Below are 27,525 nucleotides of genomic sequence, written 5' to 3'. Positions count from 1 at the left end.
AGGAAATATCTAGGGAAGATAGATTGTGTATGACCCTATTTACACCGTGTGCAGAATTATTAGGCAAGTTGTATTTGAGAGGATTCTTTTTATTATTGAATAACTATGTTCTCAATCAACCCAAAAGACTCATAGATATCAAAGCTTAATATTTTTGGAAGTTGGAGTGGTTTTTTTTTAGATTTGGCTATCTTAGGAGGATATGTGCAGGTAACTATTACTGTGCATAATTTTTAGGCAACTTAATAAAAACCAAATATATACCCATCTCACTTGTTTATTTTCACCAGGTAAACCAAAATAACACAAAATGTAGAAATAAACATTTCTGACATTCAAAAACAAAAAAAAATCAGTAACCAATATAGCCACCTTTCTTTACGATGACACTCAAAAGTCTTCCATCAATAGATTCTGTCAGTTGCTTGATCTGTTTACGATCAACATTGCGTGCCGCAGCCACCACAGCCTCCCAGATACTGTTCAGAGAGGTGTACTGTTTTCCCTCCCTGTAGATCTCACATTTTATGAGGGACCACAGGTTCTCTATGGGTTCAGATCAGGTGAACAAGGGGGCCATGTCATTATTTTTTCTTCTTTTAGACCTTTACTGGCCAGCCACGCTGTGGAGTATTTGGATGCATGTGATGGAGCATTGTCCTGCATGAAAATCATGTTTTTCTTGAACGATACCGACTTCTTCCTGTACCACTGCTTGAAGAAGGTGTCTTCCAGAAACTGGCAGTAGGTCTGGGTGTTGCGCTTCACTCCATCCTCAACCCGAAAAGGTCCCACAAGTTCATCTTTGATGATACCAGCCCATACCAGTACCCTACCTCCACCTTGCTGGCGTCTGAGTGGAGCTCTCTGCCCTTTACTGATCCAGCCTCGGGCCCATCCATCTGGCCCATCAAGAGTCGCTCTCATTTCATCAGTCCATAAAACCTTAGAAAAATCAGTCTTAAGATATTTCTTGGCCCAGTCTTGACGTTTTATCTTATGTTTCTTGTTGAAAGGTGGTCGTTTTTCAGCCTTCCTTACCTTGGCCATGTCCCTGAGTATGGCACACCTTGAGTTTTTTGATACTCCAGTAACGTTGCAGCTCTGAAATATGGCAAAACTGGTGGCAAATGGCATCTTGGCAGCTTCACTCTTGATTTTCCTCTATTCATGGGTAGTTATTTTGCGCCTTTTTTTATCAACACGGTTCTTGCGACCCTGTTGAATATTTGCCATGAAACGCTTGATTGTTCGGTGATCACGCTTCAAAAGTTTGGCAATTTCAAGACTGCTGCATCCCTCTGCAAGACATCTCACAATTTTTGGCTTTTCAGAGTCAGTCAAATCTCTCTCTTCTGACCCATTTTGCCAAAGGAAAGGATGTTGCCTAATAATTAAGCACACCTTATATAGGGTTTTGATGTCATTAGACCACACCCCTCCTCATTACAGAGATGCAAATCACCTGATTTACATAATTGGCAGTTGGCTTTCAAGCCTATACAGCTTGGAGTATGACAACATGTATAAAAAGGATGATGTGATCAAAATACTCATTTGCCTAATAATTCTGCACACAGTGTAAATATCCCTTCCTTAGGCCTCTTTCACACTTCAGTTTTTTGTGTCAGTTAAAATCCGCCAAAAAGGCGGAAAATCGGATCCATTCCTAACTGATGTGATCGGATGCCACAGGATCCGATTTTTGACGGATCCTCAGAATGAAGAATTTTAAAGGAACCGCTGGCCGGGAGAGAGAGAGAGAGAGTTTTTTTTTTTCCCTCCGCCAGAAAGGATTTCAGGGTTAATTTTCTCCCTGACTTCCTTTCTCCGGGCATGCTCGATGGAAAATGCGGATCCAACAACGAAAAAAAACGTTGCAAGGTCCGTCCAGGCATGCCGGCGCACGAAAAAATTTGGCGGATCCTCACAAAAACGGATCCAACGGATGGCCATTCGTCAAGATCCGCCAGTAATGCAACTCAATGGGGGAAAAAAACGGATCCGCAAAAAAAAAATGGCGGATCCGTTTTTTTCAAAACCTGGCGGATTTTGACTGATGGTCAAAAACGGAAGTGTGAAAGAGGCCTTACAGCAGAGGGTGGCACCCTGGGTAGCTATTTGGTGCCTCCGCTCCATGTCCACTGACCTTTATTGACCCTCAGCATGACTCCTTACCAACAGCCACCACCAAACACCTATAACAAATAAAGTGCTAGTGGTGCAAAAAGTACAACTGACCCATTGTGCTTAATCTGTCCTGAGCACAGATATGGCTGGATGCTACAGAGAAGAAAAGATGCTGCATACATATATCCTCCGTATGTCTAATCTCGTAGTGATAGAGAAAAGAAATAACGAGAGGTCACGGATCAGAGACAGAAGACATAGATCATACAGACCTACTGCTCAAATGCAAGAAGCCTATAATAAAAAGCAGAAGGCACAAAAGAAAATATATCATTTTTTGCAGCAACTGAACATATAATGTGGAAGCATGTAATATCCGTAGCACAATGGATTATCTAAAAAGCACAGCACAACACAAGACCATGCCCACAATACAGGGCCACACTAATCTCATAGGGGCTGAAAGCCCTTCCTGTATATGTATTTATATGGCCCAATAGCATAATATTATATAGGCATGTGTAGTCTCAACAGATCCCAGAGAGAAACTGACGCGTTTCGACACTTCGGTCTTAATCATGGTTAGTATAGGTTGTCAGACTGGAGGCTTAGAAACCTTTTGTGAAGCAAAGTCAGTGCTAATTATTGATGAAATCACAAAGTGAGCTGATTTAACTCTTTGTGAAAGCACTTCAGCAACATGCATGTAGCATGTAAAATAAAAGCGATACATCATGATAAGACAATATGCAGACACAAGATAATTAATACCATGGATGAGACAGACTCTTATTACAATGAATATCCGGACTGATAGGAAATCAGAGATGGAACAGACAAACTGAGGGGAAAAAATTATCTGCAAACATAAGATATAATTAATCCCATGGATGAGACAGACTTAAGGCCCAGTCACACACAGTGATATCGCCAGGGAGATCGCTGATTTTGTGAGGCCACAGCGATCTCGCCAGCGACAGGATCGTCCTTGGCCATTTTTTGATCTTTGGTCTCCCGCTGGCCAGCGTGCATCGCTTCGTGTGGCAGCGGGAAAGCAACGATCAGCAACGCTGCACGCTGGTTTCCAATGTAAACAGCGGGTATCTAGGAGCCGCGTGGGTCTTGGAAACCCGCTGTTTACATTGGAAACCAGCTTGCTCGCTGGTCCTGATCGCTGGTGGGGCTGTCTAACTATGTCCCAGCGATCCCATCCACGTCAGATCGTTGGTGGGATTGCTGGGACATTGCTACGTGTAATGGGGCTTTATTCCAATGCATATTCATACTGATAAGAAAGCAAACATGGAAAAGAAAAACTAAGCACAAAAAAAATTATCCAACCACAAAATTACTAATCCCACGGATGAGACAGACTCTTATTCCAATGCAAGTTCAAACTGATAGAAATCAAACCCGGAAAAAACACATTAAACAGAAAACATTTTTTATAGATCGTACTGAAGTGTGAGATCTTGTCGCACCTTCAGACCTTGCGGAATCCTTTTCTGTAATTTGATTATCCCGTACGATTCCCTATTTAATAGTTTTCTTCTCAGATCTGCACTTCTGAACGGTTTGACCACTTTCTCTATACCTATAACTGAAAGGGGACTGGTATTACCCCATGTGTGCTTTTACAATGTTTGGATACCGCAGATCAGAGGTGTAGCTAGGGATTTGGCTCAGGGGGGCGAAACTTCTCAGTGGGCCCCTAACTAGGTAACTTTAATTACAACTCGGTGACGCCCCCTAATAGTGGAGGAGAACCTCAGCAGATGACTGCGCTGTTACTGAAAATAATCTCTATATAAAGACCAACATGGATATTACCGCCATATGGTCAGTGGTAGATACCAGTCCTACAAAACATATGTGATTACTGCACAGGTATAGTTGGTGACTTACCGCTGACATTCTCTCTGATGGAATCGTTCACTTTTCACATCTTTTCCATCTGGCCCAGACCGACAATGACGTTTCCAGCCAGGACTCAGATACAGAGAATACAAGAAAGACATGTTCCACTTCTAATATTCCAGCCTCATCACCATGTATCCTCAACCTGCACAAACCCCTCATCCTGCTGATACCCCAATTCTGAGCCACTGCTGCCGTATGTGTCCCTATTACCGCACCTGATACCCCAAAGCTGAGCCGCTGCTGCCGTATGTGTCCCTATTACTGCACCTGATATCCCAATACTGAGCCGCTGCTGCCGTATGTGTCCCTATTACTGCACCTGATACCCCAATGCTGAGCCGCTGCTGCCGTATGTGTCCCTGTTACTGCATCTGATACCCCAATACTGAGCTGCTGCTGCCGTATGTGTCCCTATTACTGCACCTGATACCCCAATGCTGAGCCACTGCTGCTGTATGTGTCCCTATTACTGCACCTGACACCCCAATGCTGAGCCTCTGCCGTATGTGTCCCTATTACTGCACCTGATGCACCAATACTGGGCCACTGCAGCCATATGTGTCCTTATTACTGCACCTGATACCCCAATGCAGAGCCACTGCTGCCTTATGTGTCCCTTTTACTGCACCTGATACCCCAATGCTGAGCCGCTGCTGCCGTATGTGTCCCTATTACTGCACCTGATACCCCAATGCTGAGCCGCTGCTGCCGTATGTGTCCCTATTACTGCACCTGATACCCCAATGCTGAGCCACTGCTGGCGTATGTGTCCATATTAGTTCACCTATTGTGGTTCTGTGTGCCCTCTAAATTCTAAAGCATCCCTCTATAGTATAGTAATGCTGGGTGCAAGTGCCCTAGAAAACAGTGCCCCTCTTTGTCCTCTAGAACAGGGTTCCCCAACTCCAGTCCTCAAGGCCCACCAACAGATCATGTTTTCAGGGTTTCCTTAGTATTGTTCAGGTGATAATTGCATCACCTTGTGCAATACAAAGGAAATCCTGAAAACATGATCTGTTGGTGGGCCTTGAGGACTGGAGTTGGGGATCCCTGCTCTAGAATGTAATAGTGCCCTGTGTGTGTCCCTTTGACAGTCACAGTAACCTGAGTTCTCCTATAACAGTGATGGTGAAACTTTTAGAGACCGAGTGCCTAACCTGCAATCTAAAACCCACTTATTTATTGTAAAGTGACAACACAGCAACCAGAATACTGAGGTTTTAGATTAGAAAAACAACTCCTACATTAGAGCGCTATAGAAAAGAGCTTGTAAGCCCTGCACTCCAAGCCTAAGATACTAGCCACCGATTGCAGTGGAGGTCTGTTCTTGAGAATGGATAGGATTTTTATTAAAAAGTAAAATTGCCACACATGATGCTCCATACTGTATAATGGCCTCACATGATGCTCCATACTGTATAATGGCCTCACATGATGCTCCATACTGTATAATGGTCCCACATGATGCTCCATACTATATAATGGCCCCACATGATGCTCCATACTGTGTAATGGCCACACATAATGCTCCATTCTGTATAATAGCCACATATAATGCAGCATACTGTATAATGGCCACATATGATGCTCCATACTGTATAATGGTCCCACATGCTCCATACTGTATAATGGCCACACGTGATGCTGCATACAGTATAATGGCCCCACGTGATGCTCCATGCTGTATATTGGCCACACATGATGCTCCATACTGTATAATGGCCCCACATGATGCTCCATACTGTATAATGGCCACACATAATGCTCCATACTGTATAATGGCCACACAGTGCTCCATGCTGTATAATGGTCCCACATCATGATGCTGCATTCTGTATAATAGCCACATATGATGCTCCATACTGTATAATGGCCCCACATGATGTTCCATACTGTACAGTGGCAAGACAGTGCTCCATACTGTATAATGGTCCAACATCATGATGCATACAGTATAATGGCCACACATAATGCTCCATACTGTATAATGGCAAAACAGTGCTCCATGCTGTATAATGGTCCCACATGATGATGCATACAGTTTAATGGCCCTACGTGATGCTGCATACAGTATAATGGCCCCACATGATGTTCCATACTGTACAGTGGCAAGACAGTGCTCCATACTGTATAATGGTCCAACATCATGATGCATACAGTATAATGGCCACACATAATGCTCCATACTGTATAATGGCCACACAGTGCTCCATGCTGTATAATGGTCCCACATGATGCATACAGTATAATGGCCCCACGTGATGCTGCATACAGTATAATGGCCCCACATGATGCTGCATACAGTATAATGGCCCTACGTGATGCTGCATACTGTATAATGGCCACACATAATGCTCCATACTGTATAATGGCCACACAGTGCTCCATGCTGTATAATGGTCCCACATCATGATGCTGCATTCTGTATAATGGCCACATATGATGCTCCGTACTGTACAATGGCTCCACATGATGCTGCATACAGTATAATGGTCCCACATGATGATGCATACAGTATAATGGCCCTACGTGATGCTGCATACTGTACAATGGCCTCACATAATGTTCTATACTGTATAATGGCCACACAGTGCTCCATGCTGTATAATAGTCCCACATCATGATGCTGCATTCTGTATAATGGCCACATATGATGCTCCGTACTGTACAATGGCCCCACATGATGCTGCATACAGTATAATGGTCCCACATGATGATACATACAGTGTAATAGCCCCACATGATGCTGCATACAGTATAATGGCCCCATATAATGCTCCATACTGTATAATGGCCACACATGATGCTCCATACTGTAAGATAATCCTTTAATCGTCCCACCATGGGGAAATTCAGATATATGTATAATGGCCCTACGTGATGCTGCATACAGTATAATGGCCCTACGTGATGCTGCATACAGTATAATGGCCCCACATTATGCTGCATAAAGTATAATGGCCCCACATGATGCTGCATACAGTATAATGGCCCTACGTGATGCTGCATACAGTATAATTGCCCCACATGATGCTGCATACAGTATAATGGCCCCACATGATGCTGCATACAGTATAATGGCCCGACATGATGCTTCATACAGTATAATGGTGCCACATGATACTGCATACAGTATAATGGCCCCACATGATGCTGCATACAGTATAATGGCCCGACATGATGCTTCATACAGTATAATGGTGCCACATGATGCTGCATATAGTATAATAGTGCCACATGATGCTGCATACAGTATAATGGCCCCACATGACGCTGCATACAGTATAATGGCCCCACATGATGCTGCATACAGTGTAATGGCCCCACATGATGCTGCATACAGTATAATGGCCCCACATGATGATGTATACAGTGTAATGGCCCCATATACTGCTTCTTACTGTAAAATGGCCTTGCATTAAAAAAAAAAAACAACCTCTGCCCGTTCCAACACTGATCTGGTCTCTTCATCTAACAATCCTACCTGTGGGCATGAGCGCCATCTCGGCAATAGTGCCACCGCCACTCTCCTCAGCCCGCGCGCCATCCCCATCCTGAACACGATGGGAAAGTGCAGAGTAGAGTGGCCTCTGTGCCAGCGCTACCAATGAGGGTCCAGGAGATTAAGAGTGGGCTGAGGAGAGTGGTGGCAGCGCTAGTTTTAAGGAGATTGCGTGCATGCCCACTGGGAAGGCTCTGTGTGCCCCCTCTGGCGCGCGTACCATAGGTTCGCCACCACTGCCCTATAACAATAAGTGCCCACTTTATATTTAATAAGGTCCTGAGTCTCCCCCCCCGCACAGCTCCCCTAAGCACAGTATGATGCCCCCTCACTGTACACATACTGACACATACTGACCCCTTAGTATCCCCCAACACTGTATGATGGCCCCCTCACTGTAATCTCCACATTGTATATTGGCTCCCTTACTGTAATCTCCACACTGTATGATGACCCCCTAGATAGCCTCCATATAGTATAATACACCAGATAGTCCTCAATATAGTATAATGCAACCCTCATAGGCATGCTCTGCAGTGTAATGCAGCCCCCCATAGGCAGACTCAGTAGTATATTGCAGCCCCCCATAAGCATACTGTAATGTAAGGCATCACCCCCTATAGGCAGACTGTAATATAAGGCAGCACCCCCCCATAAGCAGACTGTAAGGTAAGGCAGCACCCCCATACACAGACTAATATAAGGCAGCACCCACCTATAGGCAGACTGTTTTATAAGGCAGCCCCCATCCCCAAAAGGCAGACTGTAGTTTAAGGCAGTGTCACGGTCCCTGCTCTCCTTGCCCGTCCTGATGCGCGCTCCTCCCGGCGCGCTCCTGCTGCGACCACTTCCAGGTGCGCTCCTGCTGGCCGGCGGGTCCCCGCGCCCGGCTTCCGTGTTCCTCGGCGTCGGGCGCCTGCACACTACCTGGACCCCGGCGCTCAGCTCCCTGGGAGCGATGACGTGGTGGCGCCACCCCCAACATTGCGACGCCCACCGGCTATTTAGGATCGGCGTCAGGCCAGGTAAGGCGCCTGACTAACGACGGCGGTGACGCTGTCACTGTGTTCCAGGCCTTGCATCTCTCCGCCTCTTTGCTGCACTACCTCCGGAAGCTCTCACCCTGCCCCTTCTGCCTCCTTGCTTCCTAGTCTCCCGTGTCTTCCCTGTCCTGCCGCTGTCCGCCTGTTTCCTGCCTTCTCTCCTGTGTTTTACCTGTGCCTTCTCTCATTTCAGTCTCCAGCCTGTGCCGCCCTCTGAGCCCAGTACACTGCCCGTTCTCTGTGATCTGCAAGTCCTTCTCTGCAGCAGCCCAGATTATTCTGTATCTCCTCAGCCTTAACCCCAGTCGTCCCTTTGGTTCTGGCTGTCACGGTTCTACCCTCCGTGGGCCTGCCCCTAACACTCCCTGTATAGGGGGTGGCCTCACCTGGCCCGCTCACCCTCGGGGGGCTCTGGAGCCGTGACCCAGAGGGTCCACTTCCGGGTTGTTCCCACTCTGTAACAGCAACCGTAACAGACAGCAACCCCATCCTATAGGCAGACTTTAGTATAAGGCAGCCCCCCATCTCCTATAGGCAGACTGTAGTATATGGCAGCCTCCCATCCCCTATAGGCAGACTGTATTTTAAGGCAGCCCCCCATTCCCTGTAGGCAAACTGTGGTATAAGGCAGCCAACCCAACCCCTATAGGCAGACTGTAGTATAATGCAGCCCCCCTTCTATAGGCAGACTGTAGTATAAGAAAGCACCTCCCATCCCCTATAGGCAGACTGTATTATAAGGCAGCCTCCTATCCCCTATAGGCAGATTGTAGTATAAGGCAGCCCCCATCACCTATAGGCAGACTGTAATATAATGCACCCCCATAAAAAAATGAATCCAATACTCAGCTCTCTTGCTCCCGGCTCCTGCTCATCTGACAGCAGGCACCGGGCAGTGACTTCATTGCGCCTGTCAGCGAGAGGGGGATGATGGGAGAAGGAGCGCTCGCTCCTCTCATAACAGCGGTCAGCTGTATCGGCTGGATGCCAATACTGATGAACCTGCGATCAATGACAGGTGGGGGGCCCACTGCTGGCACTGGGCCCCCCCCGCCTGCTCAGGTGCCCATAGCGGCTGGGCGGCATAGCAGGGAGATCGATTCTCCCTGCTCTGCCAGACAATGTAACTGTATCAGCACACTGCGCATGCCAATACAGTTACAGTAGCGTAGCTCCGGGTGGGCCCCCTCAGAGCCCTGGGCCTGGGGCCACCGCCCCCTCGGTAGCTACGCTACTGAGTAATGTCTTAACTCTGTCCTGGTTTCAAGAGGCGACAGTTACATTTTAGTTACTTAATCAGCATCTTGCCATGCATTAATCACGATATATTCCATACATATATTTAGATAGCCTGTAACAAAGGAGCTTGACCATATGGTAATTAACTAACCACCCTTTCTATACGCAATTATAAAACCATGTATGTACATGGTGGACTGTTTTTCTGTTACCATGAGTGTACAGTGTCATTGTTGAGTGCTCAAAATACTCAGTCTAATTGGGAACGGCCGCAGCTTCCACAGGGATAGATTTATCCTAACCAAATTTCCATAACATCTGGCGCCTGCACACGGGGCTGTCGACGAAATGCATGGGGACCCTGCTGACCGGAGAGACGGGGGTGCCGGCCATGGCCTTGGCTCACGGGATGGAGAGTACGCAGCTCCATAAGTAAGGTAAGAAAATCTTGTCATCTTACCTGAATGTCCCTTGTGCCCAGTCCGGATCTATACCTCTTGCCGGTCAGGTGTGATCACCACCGCATTCCCAGGTAGTGTAAAATGTCCAAACCCTGGGATATAAGCCAAGGTGTCTGCTGCATGCCGTGTAGTTTTATGTCTGTGTAGATCCGGGGGATAGTTGGAACAGTGACAGATTTTACTTGTGGTTGCTGGGAAAATGATAACAGGAAGTCAAATCACTCGATATGTTATCATAGATTCCCGTGCACCGGAGGGACAGTTGCTCCCAGATTTCCAGGCACAGATGGTGATAACTTAGAGGGATATCACATATTCCCATAGCCAGTGAGCCAGGCAGTATGACCGGAGCGGAAGATCATACTCCCAGGCACCTGAGTGCCCTGTGAGATTGGCAGTTGTCGGTTACCAGAACGGCTTGTACGTGTCACAGAATAATGAGGGTTTTGATTTCTCACGGACGTCTATTCATGTTTGTTCATGTTTGTAATGTACGTACTGTCACTTTAAATTTTAGAGTTGTAACAGAAAGCATTTTTTGCACTTCCCCTTGGCTGTTAGCACACTGTAAATCACACTGTCACATCTATTTTTGCTATAGTGAAAAAAGGGGAAGTAAGTGCCAGCAGTGAAAAAAGAGGAAATGAGTGCATCCGAGCACAGACAAAGTGTAGTTAGAAGCTGTATTAAATTTTTTGAAGTTTTTGGAATAAGCACAATAGGTGAATAAGAAGGCTAAGTATGTGAAGAATTACAGATGGTTGATTAAAGTATGTGAAATCCACGAGTATGGCAAACTTCAAGCTGCAGAATTGTTATGAATGAGTCACCGTAGGAGGCAAAAACAGAAATACTAGCTAAGTCCAGAAAACCAGAGAAGTTGGCAGCTATCGGATTGCAGACCCCTGAACCTATCAACAACAACTAGCAGTAGCCGTGGGGGGTTCCTACGGTGCCCTAGACCCCTCGATCACAGCCGGAGAACTAAATAGCCTAAAGACAGAAAGGGAAATCTAAACTGCCCCAGAACAGATCCCAAAGCAATAGGCAGCCCCCAACAAATAATGACGGTGAAGCAAGATGAAAAGACACTCACACAGATAGAAAGATAGGCTGAGCAAATGATGGGGCCCAAGCTAACTCAATAGGACAAGATAGAAAAGCTGATGTCTGCAATCCGCCAAAACCCTATCAAAACAAGAGCCAACAAACTGATAGGGAAAAAAGCCCTGAAGACGCTGGGCTTCAAAAAGACTATATCAGTACTCAGGTATTTTCTGAAGACAGAGCAAAAAGGAATTCAGCTCACCCCAGCAGGGAATGGCAGAAATCCAGAAAAACAAGGCAAACCAAAACACAAATGAAAAAAGCAGAGCAGAAAACATAGCTTTTGAGGGGCAGGAATCAGACTGGTCTCCAAGAATCCCTCTGAGAAATCACCAGCAAGGCAGAAGGGCGTCGGCTGCCTTGTATCCAGTCAGCAATTCCAGTCATCATCATCCTGCTCAGGTGCATGGTAATCAGCCTCACTACCTTCCTTCACCAGAAGAGGGAGTTCATCAGACCTCAATGGTGAAGGGGAAAATGAACTCACAACACAGAATGGCATAATGTAAGGAAAAAAGGAAAGTTAGTTTGATGTTAAGTTGCTGACTGACAAATGCGTGGTATAGATTAGCAGCAGACTTACATTGTTTAGGAGGTACAGAAAGATATGTGAACAAACCAGAAAATGATTTGTATGTGTATAAGATGGGAAAAGGTCTTAAGCCATTAGCGCCTCCCCCATATGGGGACGGGAGATATTGAACATGTGCAGTCTGCTCCCAACAGAGTCCATGGTATAGGAAATTTTGCACAGGGTGTGGCGCTCCCGTCTCCCTACAGGGAGAAGGCACCATTGTTCTGACCATGCCATCTCAGGCTGTACAAGAGGGGGAGGAATTTTCTCCTCTCTTTCCTTTTCTCCTCCTTCTGCCACACCTTTCTCCTTTTTTGTCACATCTCTCCTTTCCGCCTTTGTCCTCCTTTTGCCACACCTCTCTCCTCCTTCCTCACTTCTCTGCCACACCTCTCTCCTTCACATTTCTCTCCTCTTTCTCTGCCACACCTCCTTCTTTACAGCTCTCTCCTCCTCCTTCTCTGCCAGACCTTTCTCCTTCTTCTTTACACCTCTCTCCTCTATCACTCCCCTCTCCTCCTTCCTTACACTCCTCTCCTTCTTCACACCTCCCTTCTCATCATTTTCCTTCTTCGTTACCAGCTGGGCCAACACCCAATCCAAACAGTGTGGTGTCCCGGTATCCAGTGCTTACAGCACATGGCACCTTCTACGTCCCGGGCACAGGACAACCATACAACCATTGCCAGTTATGATATCGTGAGAAGAAGGTGAAAATCTCCATACACATGCAGTGCTGCAGGTAGCCCCCAGACATAGCAGAGAACACAGTCTGGGGTGCAAGGGGGGATGCAGCAGCTGCAGTTGAAAATGAGGAACCTCAGTGCCGGACAGAGCTGCCATCATTTACACCATCATGGAACTATAATCCTAATCCGCAGCAGCCTCGGGGAGGGGGGACATCCTCACACAAAAAGGCAACCTCTAAGTCCAAATTTCACAACTACTACTCTGATGAGGATGAAGAGGGAACATCATACATGCTGCCCAGTACTAGGTTAAAAAAACTCAGGCACCAAGAAGGCAGGAGCAGATAGAGGCACCACCCTTGCACTATCTGCACTTCACCCCAAGACAGGTGACTAGTATTCTGAATAATCTGCCAGACCCAGAGATGCATCCTATGCAACCTGCAATGATCTCTGGGCTGTAATGGAAATAAAAGATGATGCATGGCCAATCATGAATGAACACTTCCAAACGTTCACATCTAATTCTGCTGGAAGTTTGGAGTCAGGACAAAAGCTAATTGAGCAGCTTAGAGAGTGGACCAAAGGCAGATTGGCAGGGCAAGCTCTCAGCTTACATGACATGAGCCAAGACAAGGCAGGGTCTGTGGAGAAGTTTCATGGCAGAGTAATGCAAGTTTTCTAAGATTTGGCCTTCACTATTCCTGATCAGATACTCAGACAAATGTTCGCACAGGCCTTTGTGCATGGACTAAGCTAAGGGAACCAATCAGGAAACAACTGATAGTAGCCAGACCCGAGTACAGGTCAATAGCAATGGACACCCTGCTCACAGTAGCCAAAGGGATTGAGTCCCAACCAGGAGTGCGGAAGATAGCCCCTCTTATGGTGGCCGCTGACCTGGCAGAAGAGCCACCCCACAAGGACAGAAGAAGTATCAAGTGTTACAACTGTTGCAAGTTTGGCCATTTCCATAACCAGTGCAGAGCACTCATACAACCCGAGTGTTTGCTCAGATAGTGCAGCAAAATATATATATAAAAAGTTATATATATAAAATTAAATGAATAGTGCAACAAAGAATATAAAGCATAATAGAGCTATCTGTAGCTCTAGTGCACAATAGTAACGTAGTAGTATATATATAACTTTTTATATATATTTTGCTGCACTATCTTTTTTGCTGCACTATTATATGCATTGCTGCACTATTTATTCATTTTTATATATATGATATTTTACATTTTTTATATATTTTGTTGCATCACCTTTTTGCTGCACTATATCATGCATTTTTTATATATTATGCACTTTATCAATATCAATTTGGGAGTATATTATAACACGGTCACTCTATATATTAATTTTAATTATTTTTTCATATACTGTACCTGTGTACATATATATATTCTTCTAGTATCATAAATTTTGGTCCCCGGTAGTGCCTTTCATGGCATTGGCCCCCATATTATATTTTATACATATTTTATTAACTTGTATATATATGATAATTATCAATAAATAAAATTTGGACATTTCCTTGGTGTTTTTCGTTGTTTTTATCTTATTTTACCGAGAGTCCTTTTTATTCCATGTGTGCCTATTTATACTGATCTAACATCTTGATATTGCACTTTTTCCTTGAGTATATTTTAATTTGTGTGTATACAGTTCACCAAAGCAATGCCCTTCATCCTCACGAACTGGATAACAGACCATGCAGGTCGCTCTTCTACAATATTTGGATGATCTTCTTTGTGCAGTGGATGTTGATACCTGCACAGCCCATTACTTGTCTCTCCTATTCTACCTGGTCGGAGCAGCAATGCAAGGTCTCAAAAAACAAAGTCCAGTAGTGTCAGAAGTGAATTACATTCCTGGGACACTGAAAAGTCCAGTGGTGTCAGAAGTGAATTACATTCCTGGGACACTGAAAAGTCCAGTGGTGTCAGAAGTGAATTACATTCCTGGGACACTGAAAAGTCCAGTGGTGTCAGAAGTGAATTACATTCCTGGGACACTGAATTGCTCACCAGACAAAACACCTGACAGATGACCGGAAGACCACAGTGGAGAAGATAGCTCCCCCAACAACTTCAAATCTGCTACAGGCCTTCCTTGGTCTAGTTTCTTATTGCAGAACTTGGATCCCTGATGCCTCGGTCTTAATGCAGGGTCTGTACGATTACATCATTACGACCCCGTTCCTTCTGTCGGATGCAGCCTTCAACTTGTTCAGGAAACTGAAAGACTCCATAGTCTCATTGCCAGCACTAGGCCTACCTGATTACAAGAAGCCATTCTGTCTGTACCTGATGGAAATAGAAGGCTATACCACCAGATTCCTGATGCAGATTCACAGGGAAAAGCAGAGACCTCAAGGCTACTTTTCAGCTCGCCAGGATCCAGTTGCAAGGGGGGCCCCCCTCCTGGATGAGAGCAGTATTTGCAGTGCCCGCCCTCCTGGACAAGACTGCTGACATCATTCTTGGACATCCGCTGGAGATCCTGGCTCCGCATGACATCTCAGCAATCCTCAACCAAACCCAGCCAAAACATCTCTCTACCGCTCGGCATCTTCATCTCCAGTGCTCACTGCTCTTGCCTGACAATCTCATCATCTCCAAATGCAAGGTCCTCAACCCAGCCACTCTTCTCCCACTCCCAAGAGGGGATGTAGATATGTACTCTTCAGAACAAAATCTGCAGGATACCTTTCACAAGGATCTGTATTTGCTCCGGACAGACGACCATGATTGTTTCAGCATCATGCAACAGGAGACAGGTTTACTCAATGTGGTGGATGCACCACTGGCCAACCCAGAGTTGATTAAGTAGATGGCTCCAGATTTGCAGATGATGAAGGAAGATTCCACACGGGATGTGCAGTGACCAGCAATGAAGAAATCCTAAGGTCCAGAAGTCTGCCGCCTAGCCTGTCAGCCCAGGAAGCATAACTGATAGCACTGACAAAGGCCTGCCAGATTGCGAAAGGCAAAGCTGCAAACATCTATACCAATTCCAGGTACTTGCCTGGCATAGCACACAACTTTGGACCCATCTGGGCTGTGAAGGACTTCATCATAGCAAGCGGGACAACCATGAAGCATCATGAAGCTATCAGAGACTTGCTGGATCTACTCCATCTTCCAAAAGTGGTGGCAATATTAAAAGTCAAAGTGCATGGAAAATGAATAACTGAATACAGTAGAGGCATGGGGCAATAACATGGCAGCCAAAGAAGAAGCCAAAGGGAGACAATATGGAGAGGTGGGAGAGCTCTTAGAGCTGGACGGCTGCTACATGACGACTGAGGACAAGAAACCTGACAAAATGACTTCCTGGGAACTGCTCAAAAAGTTGCATGACAAGGCTCCAAAGGAGAAGGAAAGCTGGATGCGGAAGGGAGCAACACATGAAGAAGGAAGGGTATATGTAATGGACTCCAAACCCTGGCTACCTCAAAGCATGTACCCTATGGTTGTTCAGTGGGCACATGGACCAACATACAGACCGAAGACAAAGATGAATGATCTGATTGGTGCTTACTGGTTCGCACCTGGGATTTCCACCTTAACAGCCAAATTTACCAGCAGCTGTTTGACCTGCTGCAAATGCAACCCTGGATGAGTGGAGAAGGTTCCCCCACATCATCTGGCCAGACCACTATACCCCTTCCAGAGGATCCACATCGACCACATCCAGATGCTGCCAAGTGGAGGATTTGAGTATGCCCTTGTGGTCGTAGATGTGTTCTCAGGATGGCCCAAAGCTTTCCCAGTGAGGAACCAGACGACGAAGGCTACAGCAAAGAAGCTACTCTCAGAGACAGTGTGCAGATACAGGGTTCCAGAAGTGATAGTGATCAGGGACCCGCATTCACAGCAAATTTGACATGAGTGATCTGGTCAGCAGTAGGGTCAGATTTAGGCCTACACACTCCCTACCATCCCCAAATTAGCGGGGAAATAGACTAAATGGGACACTTAAGAACAGGATGTTGAAAGCTGCCTAAGAGACGAGCAAACCATGGCATGAGACACTCCCAATTGCAATGTTTAGTGTAAGGCACACTCCCAGAGGCCCAGAAAAGCTGTCACCATATGAAATTTTGTTTGGGTCTAGTCCCAGGTTAAGGGTATTCTTCCCTCAGCAGCTGACTATGCAATATGATACCTTGTCTGTTTATGTAATTGAACTCACCAAGAAACTTGCTAAGGTCCATTCCCGAGTTTTTTTCTTCATTGCCAGATCCAGATTTGGTACCTGGTATGCAGTCCCTGAAGCCAGGAGACTAGGTGTTGGTGAAAAAGATTGTAAGGAGAACACTCAATTGCAGATTTGATGGTCCTTTCCGAGTGCTGCCGACGACACCAACCTCTGTGAAACTGGAGGGAAGACCCGCTTGAATCCACGCATTGCATTGCAAGAAAGCTCAAATACCAGAATGATGCTGTGGATGCCCTGCATGACCGAATAGATAACCTACTTGATGAAGAATGCAAACCTTTGACTGAGCATGCAGTTGAATAAAGAGACTATGATTGCAATGCCATGAACCACTGTTAGGGACAGATCTTCTGACAGCCCATTTGCGAAAAGTCTGTACGGAGGGGGGTGTATGCACTAGGCATACGTTAGCTCACCGGCAGCACAAAAGAGTTGCAGCACTTTCGGACAGGAGGTTAGGATTAGGGCAAGTGATATCTAAGGGGGGATTGTGATGGGAATTTATATGTATTTCATAGAAAAATATTCAGGATTGAGAGTCCTCAGTAGTTGATACCTTTTAATGGCTAACTGAAAAGATGGTAATACATTGCAAGCTTTCGAGACTACTCAGGTCTCTTCATCAGGCTAGACTAATACAAAATCTGAAGTCACATATTTATGCACAATACAGCCTAGAAAAAATGCAATAGATAAGACAAGTGACGTGAAGCAGAACTATCAATATGGGAGAGGGAGAAACATAAATATAAACATTGGACCAGTTCATAGATAAGGAGTCTGGATGTTTTATGGTCCTCTGATTGGGGTCTAGTTCTGTGTTGCCCCGCAAGGTTTTAAAAGGAAATTCCTTAATTGATGTAAAAAGACATAAATCCATGCGACACATTCATTCCAGCACTGAGAGTGACAAAGTTCGTCATAAATTTGTACTCCCAAACTCGTCTCTCTCTCTGAGATGTGAAGTTACCTTTCAATACCAGTAATTTCATATCCATGCTGCTGTGATCAGGGATACAGAAATGTTTTGCCACAGGTAGATCCATTCTTTTTTCTCTTATAGTGTGACGATGAGCATTCATCCTTGTTCTAAGCTTTTGCCCTGTCTCCCCCACATACAGACCCCCAGTTGGACATTTAGTACAAATAATTAAGTACACCACATTAGATGTAATGCAGGTGAAAGTACCTGGGATCTTGTAGTCCTGATGTGAGTTGGGGATCTTTATCTTGTCCGTGGTCATTATAAATGGACAGGTTTTACATTTTTTCTGGTTGCAAGGAAAGGTTCCTGCAGCTGTTGGAGAGGACAGGGAACTTCTGACAATGATGCTTCTTAAATTTGGGGGCTGCCTAAAACACAGTAGTGGGGGGTCTGGAAAAATGGATTTTAATCGGGCATCTTTTTGTAGTAAAGGTTGTAATTTCCGTGCAGCTCCCCTTAGCACCTCCAGATTTGGGTTGTAGGTGACTACTAGAGGCACTCGGTTATTTTCTTCTTTAGCTTTGTAATGTAGCAGGTGATTCCTTGACAATCTGGTGGCTCTTGTAATTTGGTTTTCAATTGTTCTTGGATGGTAACCCTGATTCAAAAAGGTCTTTTTGAGGCGACCAAGGTGTTTGTCTCTATCCATGGGGTTGGAACATATACGATTGTATCTGATGGCTTGGCTATAGATAATAGAGTTCTTTATGTGTTTTGGATGGAAACTGTCCCATTTAAGGTATGTTGGACTGTCGATTGGCTTCTGATACAGGGATGTCTCTATTTCATTGTTTTTTAGCTTAATGATGGTGTCCAAAAAATTAATCTCGGTACTGGAGTAGTTGAGTGTTAAATTGATGGTGGGATGAAATTGATTAAACTGTTCGTGGAACGTCTTTAGCTGTTGCTCAGACTCCGTCCAGATGATTAAAATATCATCAATGAAGCGGTAGTAGCCCAGGGGCCTGATGGGGCATGAGGACAAAAAATCGCTTTCAAGCTTGGCCATGAAAAGATTTGCATACTGTGGAGCCATTTTACTTCCCATAGCTGTGCCAGTCTCCTGTAGATAGATCCTGTTGTCAAATTCAAAGTAATTGTGGGTGAGGATGAATTTTATAAGTTTCACCACAGCATCAGCATCAGTCCCTGTGTTTTCCATGAAGAATTTGCAGGCATGTAAACCATCTTGGTGTGGGATATTAGAGTACAAAGATTCCACATCCATGGTGGCCAGGATGGTTCCTTCTGGTAGAGGACCTATTGCTGCTAGTTTATTCAATAGGTCAGTTGTGTCCTGAATGTAGCTGGATGTATCCTTCACCAGTGGTTTAAGAATACCCTCTACCCATCCAGATACCTGCTCAGTGAGGGTGCCCACACATGAAATAATTGGTCTTCCTGGATTTCCAGATTTGTGGATTTTGGGAAGCATGTAGAATGTCCCTATTCTTGGAGTCTCTGGTGTCAGGTCATCGCCAGCTCTTATGGACTGGTCAGGCAGACAAGAAACCAACTTGTTTAGTTCCTTGTAATAGTCCTGTGTAGGATCCGACTCCAATTTTCTATAGTAGCATGTGTCCATAAGTTGCCTGTTTGCTTCCTATGTATTTCATATAGATCTCACTTGCATATGTACTGATATATAATCACAGCTATTATATACACTATAATCCATTGCTTTAAAATGGCTGTTACAAACCAGACAATGGTTTGGTACTTTCCAGGCATAAAGAGGAACAACACCAGATGTGCTAAAGTGATGAGTAGATGTCTCAACTCAACTGTCCTGGTTTCAAGAGGCGACAGTTACATTTACTTAATCAGCATCTTGCCATACATTAATCACGATATATTCCATACATACAGTATATTTAGATAGCCAATAACAAAGGAGCTTGACCATATAGTAATTAACTAACCACCCCTTTCTATATGCAAATATAAAACCATGAATGTACAATAAACCATCAGTATTGATGGAATGTTATTCTGTCACCATGTGTGTACAGCGTCATTCTTGAGCACTCAAAATATTCAGTCTAATTGGGAATGGCCGCAGCACACACAGGGATAGATTTATCCTAACCAAATTTCCATAACAGTGCAAAAATGAAATGTCCTCTCAAAAATTCATAAATGCCTATCTTCAGTCATATTCCTTCCTACTATTCCTCATACATGAAGTGCCGGACACTATTTAATTGCATATAAAAATAAAAAATCAATAAACTGCATAGTGAAAAAAACAGTTTTTATAAAAGTGCATGCATAGTGCAAAAAAAATCTCACTACAAATAGTGCCAGGCAATCTTCATAACATAAAACATATATGAGCCTCAGAGCGACATACCACAGGTTTAATGCTGAAGGACCACGTGTAGGAATCCCCTTAACGCGCATTTCGCGTTAATCCTTCTTCCAAAGGGGTGTTTTTAATTGCAGCAGGATTCTACCCTTCCATTGAGATATAGACTTTAGTCCAGAAAGGATTCATATTAGGTTCCCACAGAGATGTAGACTGTCTAAGAGAGGATTGGCATTAGGTCCTGGCAACGAGAATCGCCTTATCGTGGCTGCCGGGTACACATGAATTGGCCAATTTATGTGCTAAGCATTCTCAATTTTTCATATTTCTAGTGCAGTAATTCAATTTTCATATTGCATGTTTGCATGCTATAGTGCTACAGAGTGCTGCTTTTTATTTTATTGTATATAATATAGTATATATCGGAATATAAAAAGATTAATTACCTGATTTGATACAAACAAACTATTTGTTATTTTAGTAGAAATGTATTAAAACTGTATTATAAAAAAGAGTGATAAAAATATGACAATTAAATTTATGAATGTATTAGAAGTATATTAAAAATATTAAAATAATTAAGATCCCCAAAGAATAGAGAAATGTATGATGAATATGACAATAAAATGTTATAATAAATAATACAATTTATGAAATCTAAAATGTGTCACAAGAATACATCTGTAATTTCATTTGGAGTAAGGGTGTTTAGTTTATAAATCCAAAAGATTTCTTTGCGATTTACAGTAGTTGTCTAATGCGATTCTGAACCTGTGGGGGAATCTCCTCTATGGGGAATATTTTCAGTTGTGTGTGTTTTGTAAGGGGTTCCAATGGATTGTAATGAATAAGAAAATGCTCACACAAGAATTGAATTTACTTAAATTGATTTGCTTAATAAATGATAAGAACAAATAATAAACAATATAAAACTATAAATACATATGCATTAATCAGAAACAAGCATTATTCATACGTTACATTATTCAGATAGACGTCGACCACTCATCCTCCAGGAGACAAAAGAGACCGAGCACATGTGTCCTGGTTCTTTTAATGTCCAGCTAAAAAGTGTGTCCAGCCCCACCATGTGGGGAATGATATCACAAGTCTATTGTCCATTGGCTATAAACACATCCCCTCAATACCTGTTTTACCAGTACATAATACAGGAAGCTGGAGGAGGGGGCCTCATGTGTGCCACATGGCAGAAATACAGCAAGCTGGAGGAGGGGCTTCGGAGCACATGTGGGGGAATTATATATGGATATATATATATTAGTTGAATAATTAATTGGAGTGTTGAAACCATTAAAAATAAATTGTACTATACAGTGTGTAATCTTTATTGTGTTTGGTGATGCAGTGATGTGAAAGCCCATGTTTGAGAAAACCCTATTGAATATTGGAAAGATGTGAATTCAGTCTTTTGTGGAGGGGTTGGGTCACCCTTCCTACATATACATTCTGGCATGAGCATATAATCACGTTTATAATAAAACTGGTGGAACATGACATGGGACGTTTGATTGGGAAAATTTCACCTGTAGAACTAATGGTGAATTCCCAGAGACCATGGCAGATCGTGTGACAACATGGGCAATTATTCAGATCGCATTAAGGCCGGGATCACACTACCGTGTGTGATGTGAGAAACGTGCACGAGTCTCTCGCATCAACAACCGGTGCTACTGCCGGCACTCAGGACCGGAGCTGTGGCTGCATAGAAATACATGCATAGAAATACATGCAGCCGCAGCTATGATCCCGAGTACCGGCGGTAGCACCGGGTGTTGATGCGAGAGACTTGTGCGAGTTTCTTGCATCACACACGGTAGTTCGATCCCGGCCTAATGATTTCATTCAGAAGACACGCCACTTTCAGCGAATCTTCCATCTTCTTTTTTATCTTTCTTGGTGCTAGGACATTTTTTAATCATGGAGCTCTATATGAAATGTCAAAGAGGGATTGCTAGGTAATGTTATTCACACTCCAGCTGTCTGACATTCTCATGATGAGTAACTCAATATATCATCCAGGTAAACTACCGCAAATCTACCCACCAGTGAGAAAAATATAATTTATGAAATGTTCAAACACTGCCGGAGCATTGGTTATAGGAATGGCATCACCAAATGTTCAATATGACCCTCAGGTGTAGTGAATGCGTCTTCCATTCATCACCATGGTGTATACATATAAGGTTATATGCCCCTCTCACACTGAGTTTACACAACCATTTCTCTCCTGATAGTTGGTTAAACAGGTCAGGTATAAGGGGTGAAGGACAGGGATTGTGCTCCGTGATTTTATTACTCTCTCTAAGATCCAAGCACGGACGCACGGTGACTGGAGAGGTGGACGCCGGATATGAGCCTCAGCCGGACTCTGGAAGGGGTTAAATAAAGGAGATTTCTGCATTTTCGCTCCTGGTATGGAGGTGATAGCACAATCATATGCCGCCATATAGTAGCCGTCCGGTAACTGGTGATAATTCCCTCATGTGTGGGGTCTATTTGTCTCCAGAGAAATCACACGTTACATTCCACACATAACACTGTGTAGAAAAGGCGGCGCGGGGTAATTGTGCCAGTAGTGAGGGGGAATAATGGCGGGAAGGTCACTGACTGAGGAGAAGGCTCCATGTCTGCACTCCGGAGATCATGTGACCCCTGACTCCTCCCCTCCTGTGACCTCATCACAGGTCCTGTGCGCACAAAGCAGCCATATATGTGGAGTGCGGCTCTACGGGTGGAGGTAAGTGCTGGAGAGTCCCCATTACTGAGCATGGGAGGGGTGGGTGGACATTTACCCCTTCAGCATGGAGACTCTTTTGGGGGTTTTGTTGCCACTTTATAAGAATCATTGCGTTTTTGTTCTCTTTCCTGTACTAGATACATGCGACCCAACTGTGGAAGACAGGAAGGGAGGAAACGGATTGTTCTCATAGTACAGGGCCCCTTTCTTGCCTCCATTATGCCCCTTATGCAGTATATATGATGCCCCTACACAGTGTAATGCCCCCATTATGCCCCTTATGCAGTATATATGATGCCCCCACACAGTGTAATGCCCCCATTATGCCCCTTATGCAGTATATATGATGCCCCCACACAGTGTAATGCCCCCATTATGCCCCTTATGCAGTATATATGATGCCCCCACACAGTGTAATGCCCCAATTATGCCCCTGTAAGAAGGTGACCGGATACAACACACAGACAAACTGTAAATAACCAATATAATTGTTTATTTCTCTGATATTGGTGGGAATTGTGATCACTATGGCAACAGTGAATAATGCAAAACAGGGTGATTACGAGGTGAAATATACAATATCAGACAATGAATTCTCCGGCTCACTCTCACTGTAATAGCCGCCTCTAACCAAATGTTACTTTAACTACTGACACTGGTGACTTTCCTGACACATAGTCGACAACACTGTCTCTTCTGTGAACACGGGCCGTAGCGGGGTCTCCACCTTTTCCTTACGAAGTCTATCAAGGCTCGCTGGGCCACCTTCACTTCAGTTTTCACCTTGTCTGTTGTACTACCCTGGACCAACACCTGTACTGACGTCAGTGCTGCAAGCAATGGCCCGGCTCACTCGCGCCTCCTGATCTTTACTGCAGGCGTATACTACTGAGCGGAATCTCACAGATCACTGGCACATCCATCTCTTGTACCAGAAGTAAAAAGAGCTGGGACTCTGCTCTTGCCTGGCGTAGTCTGGATTCTGAGTCATGACCGGTGCAGGTCAGGTTCTCAGGCTTTGACAGGCATAGTCTGGACTCCGGGTCTAAAATAGTGCAGGTCTGGTTCTCAGGCCTTGGCTGGCGTAGTCTGGACTCTGGGACTCATCTGGTGCCACCTGGGTTCTGCCACCACAACCAGCTGCCTCGGGCACTTTACCATAGCCTGGTACCTCAAATTCTTCCCCAGCACCCCATTCTTTTGCTTGGCTCCAAATCTGTTCTGGCTTTGGAGCTATGGCCTTTATAATAACAGTAAACTGCATCATCAAGGTCACTTGACCTGATGTACCATCTAGACTCTTCCTGAAACTCTCCCTCTTCCCATTGATTCCATAGGGTCCCATCTTTACGGTGTTTGGCATTTTTTTGTTCAAATGCCGCACAGCCCTGAGGACTTGTTATGACACCTTTTTACACCCCTTATGCAGTATATATGATGCCCCTCACATAGTAAAAAGTTTCTACAGTACTGGCAACTCTCACACAAAAGATATTTCCACAGTATTGGTATACCCCACACATAGTACAATCTTCTCACAGTACCGAAGTTCCCTCCACACACAGTATAATCTTCTCACAGTACCGCCATTCTCTCCACACAGTATAATGTTTCCACAATAGCAGTTTCCCATACACACAGTATAATGTTCCCACAGTACGGCCCCCTACATGCACAATATAGTACCATCCACCCCACCGACAACCTCACAGCTAATTAAGAAATACTCAGTGTGATGGTGTGATATGTTATGTGGATGTCATTTTTTGTATATTCCTATTTTTAACAATTCCAGTTATTTTCATAGTGTTTTTCTTATTACATTGTAAGTCTACAGCCTCACTGTATCTGTCTCTTGATGACCCCCTGTAGTGCATTAATCCCTAAGGCCTTTTGTTCTCCTCTGGGAGGTAACTTGTTTGACTACCCCTGGACAAGGAAGGGGGTGGGGGAAAGAACAGCAGCTGGACAACAAGTCAGTTCCGGTAGAGACAAGTTGGTGAAAATGCTGCATTTCAGAGAGAAGGATTATTATTATCCTCTGGTGCTAGAGTGTTTTGGAATCTCGTTTCCCTGGACATTTTATCCTGATACTGGACTGCATTCTTATTCTGGACTATCTTATCCTTTGTGTGGTGGACTGAATATGGACCTTTTCGTATTTTTGCCTGAATAAAGGTCTTGGAATTGTTCACTCTTCGCTCGCTCTGTTGATTGTGTGATACCAGAGAAGGACCCCGTGACAACTGGTGGCAGCAGTGGGATCAACAGAGCATCACCCAATGGAGAACCACCCACAGAGTGAGTACAGAAATTGGACTGTATGCAGTTTACAGGAGAGAGCCAGAGACCTGTGCCTGAACTACCAGGGACTGACTAAAGAGGCCTTAATTGACCTACTGGTGGGCGCTAGCCCGGCCACCTCCTCCCAGATGTCTGAAGGACGAGCACTGGAGACAGGGATCCCCATCCAGAAAAGCCAGTGGTTGGTGTGGTATGAAGAAGAGATGGCGGTTCTGGGCCCCGGCGTCTCTCAGGAGTACAAGGAGGAGGCTGCCCGCCAGGCACAGCGGAGACAGGAAGCAATGGAGCTTGAAAAAGGGAGTAACGCAATGTGGAGTGTAACCCCAACAATCCGGGAGCCTGTACGGATCACCCGGACAGAGTTTAAGCCATTTGATGAGGCTTCCGGAGATGTGGAGGGGTTCTTCAAAGACTTTGAGCAGCAGTGTGCTGTGATGGAGGTGCCCCACTCTAGCTGGATGCGTTTGTTAGTGGGGCTCCTGAACGGAAGCATGGCGGAGGCTTACCGAACCATTGATGCACTGCGGAATCGGGATTATAACATTGTAAAGCGGACTATCCTGGATTACCATGCTATCACCCCAGACTCACATAGGGCCAAGTTCCGAGACCTCCCATGCACCACGGGGGGATCGTTTAGGATGTATGCACATAAGATGTCCGAGGCATGTCGGAGATGGCTGGAAGCAGAAAACGCCTTTACTGTGGAAGATGTTATACAGGCGTTCCTTATAGAACAATTTCTTGCCAAGTGCCCTGCAGAGGTACGGGAATGGGTCCGGGAGCGCACGCCGTGTACCGTGGATAGAGCTGCAGCCCTGGCCGATGAAGCCCTTACTATCCGGCCGCAATGGAGGAGGCTTCTGGACAATGAACCACGGCCTGCTCCCGCGCCCCGTCCCCCTCCAATTATATCTGCCCTTCCACCTAGTCGCAAGCCGATGACAATCACACCTCACAATCCTAGGCCCCAACAGTTCCGACCACGACCTGGGGGTATCACAGAGAGGAGGTGTTATGGGTGTGGGCAACCTGGACATTTGCAGTCTGGCTGTCCCTCCAGGATTCGGAGGGAGCCCCAGGCAGCCCCACCTCGTCCAGTGCATCTTGTACATTCCACCACACCTGAGGAAGAGCTACCACCACCCCCACCAGAGTGGACCACCGACCATGGCACCATAGATACCCCTCCTGGAGTGTACGGACTCCGGGCTCTGTCCTTTAGCTACTCAGAGCAACGGCAACGCCACCTGCAGGATGTCTTTATTGATGGGTACAAAGTGTCAGGATTTAGAGACACGGGGGCATTCTTGACTATCGCTGACCCCTGTGTGGTTCGACCCGAGGCAATTTACCAGGGTCCGGGAATTCCCACTGTCCTGGCGGGCGGTGCCCGCAAATATATACAGCGAGCTTCTGTGCGTTTGGATTATGGTTGTGGAGAAAAACTGTTGGATTGGAGTTATGGGAGGACTTCCTGCAGATATCCTCCTTGGGAACGACATTGGGGAGTTACAGTGCCAATTTGTGGGAGCAGTCACCCGACTACAGGCCCTTCAAGCACTACGTCATCCGGACCCCACCGGGGAGCAACCACCACGAACCGCATCAGAGTTGGTAAGCAATACTTTCGCTGCTACTACATTGGGAGAGTCTTGGGACAGAGAGGAGTTTAGGAGAGAAATAGAGGGTGACACTACCTTAGCAGCCCTCAGGCGAAAGGCAGAAACTGGGCACATGGGAGATAATGGGGATGGCTTCATTCGAGAAAACGGACTGTATTATCGTGTAACAAAGGGCAGTGACCAGGGCAACCCTGACGCAACGACCAGGCAACTCATTGTCCCTCAGAAGTACAGGGCACAGCTACTTCAACTGGCCCATGACATCCCCTTGGCTGGGCATCAAGGGAGAAAAAGGACTGAAAAGACTCACCCAAAGTTTTTACTGGCCGGGCGTCTCGCAGTCGGTAGCCCATTATTGCCGCACCTGCGATGTGTGCCAGCGAATGCGGCATCCAGGAGCTCGACATAAGGTACCCCTGCAATCCCTGCCCATAATTGAGGAACCATTTCAACGCGTAGCCGTCGACATCATAGGTCCTCTGGCTCACCCCAGCAGGTCAGGGAAAAAATATATCCTGACTGTGGTGGATTATGCCACTAGGTATCCTGAAGATGTGGCCCTGTCCAGTATTACAGCAGTAAAGGTAGCCGAGGCCCTTGTTACCATCTTTACCCGGGTAGGGTTTCCTAGTGAAATATTGTCGGATCAA

The 27,525-nt window shown here is 45.4% G+C and overlaps 1 protein-coding gene across 4 annotated transcripts in view; it reads left to right on the top strand.

Moving 5' to 3' along the window:
- Nucleotides 1–27,525, top strand: part of LOC141059243 (uncharacterized) — a 250,569-nt gene that overhangs the window by 139,861 nt on the left and 83,183 nt on the right. The window contains exon 1 of one of the 4 annotated variants that reach the window (XM_073555548.1): nt 22,899–22,946. The exons of the other annotated variants lie outside the window; for them this stretch is intronic. The gene's annotated coding sequence lies outside the window, so the exon portion shown is untranslated. Of the gene's footprint in view, nt 1–22,898; nt 22,947–27,525 lie in introns of those variants that run through there. 4 annotated transcript variants of the gene reach the window in all.

The sequence above is a fragment of the Dendrobates tinctorius genome, unplaced genomic scaffold (genome assembly GCF_039654945.1).
Source record: "Dendrobates tinctorius isolate UK_male_01 unplaced genomic scaffold, ASM3965494v1 ptg000226l, whole genome shotgun sequence".
Taxonomy (NCBI): Eukaryota; Metazoa; Chordata; class Amphibia; order Anura; family Dendrobatidae; genus Dendrobates; species Dendrobates tinctorius.
The sequence above is the reverse complement of the archived record's forward strand: the minus strand, read 5'-3'. Positions and strand labels throughout refer to the sequence as shown.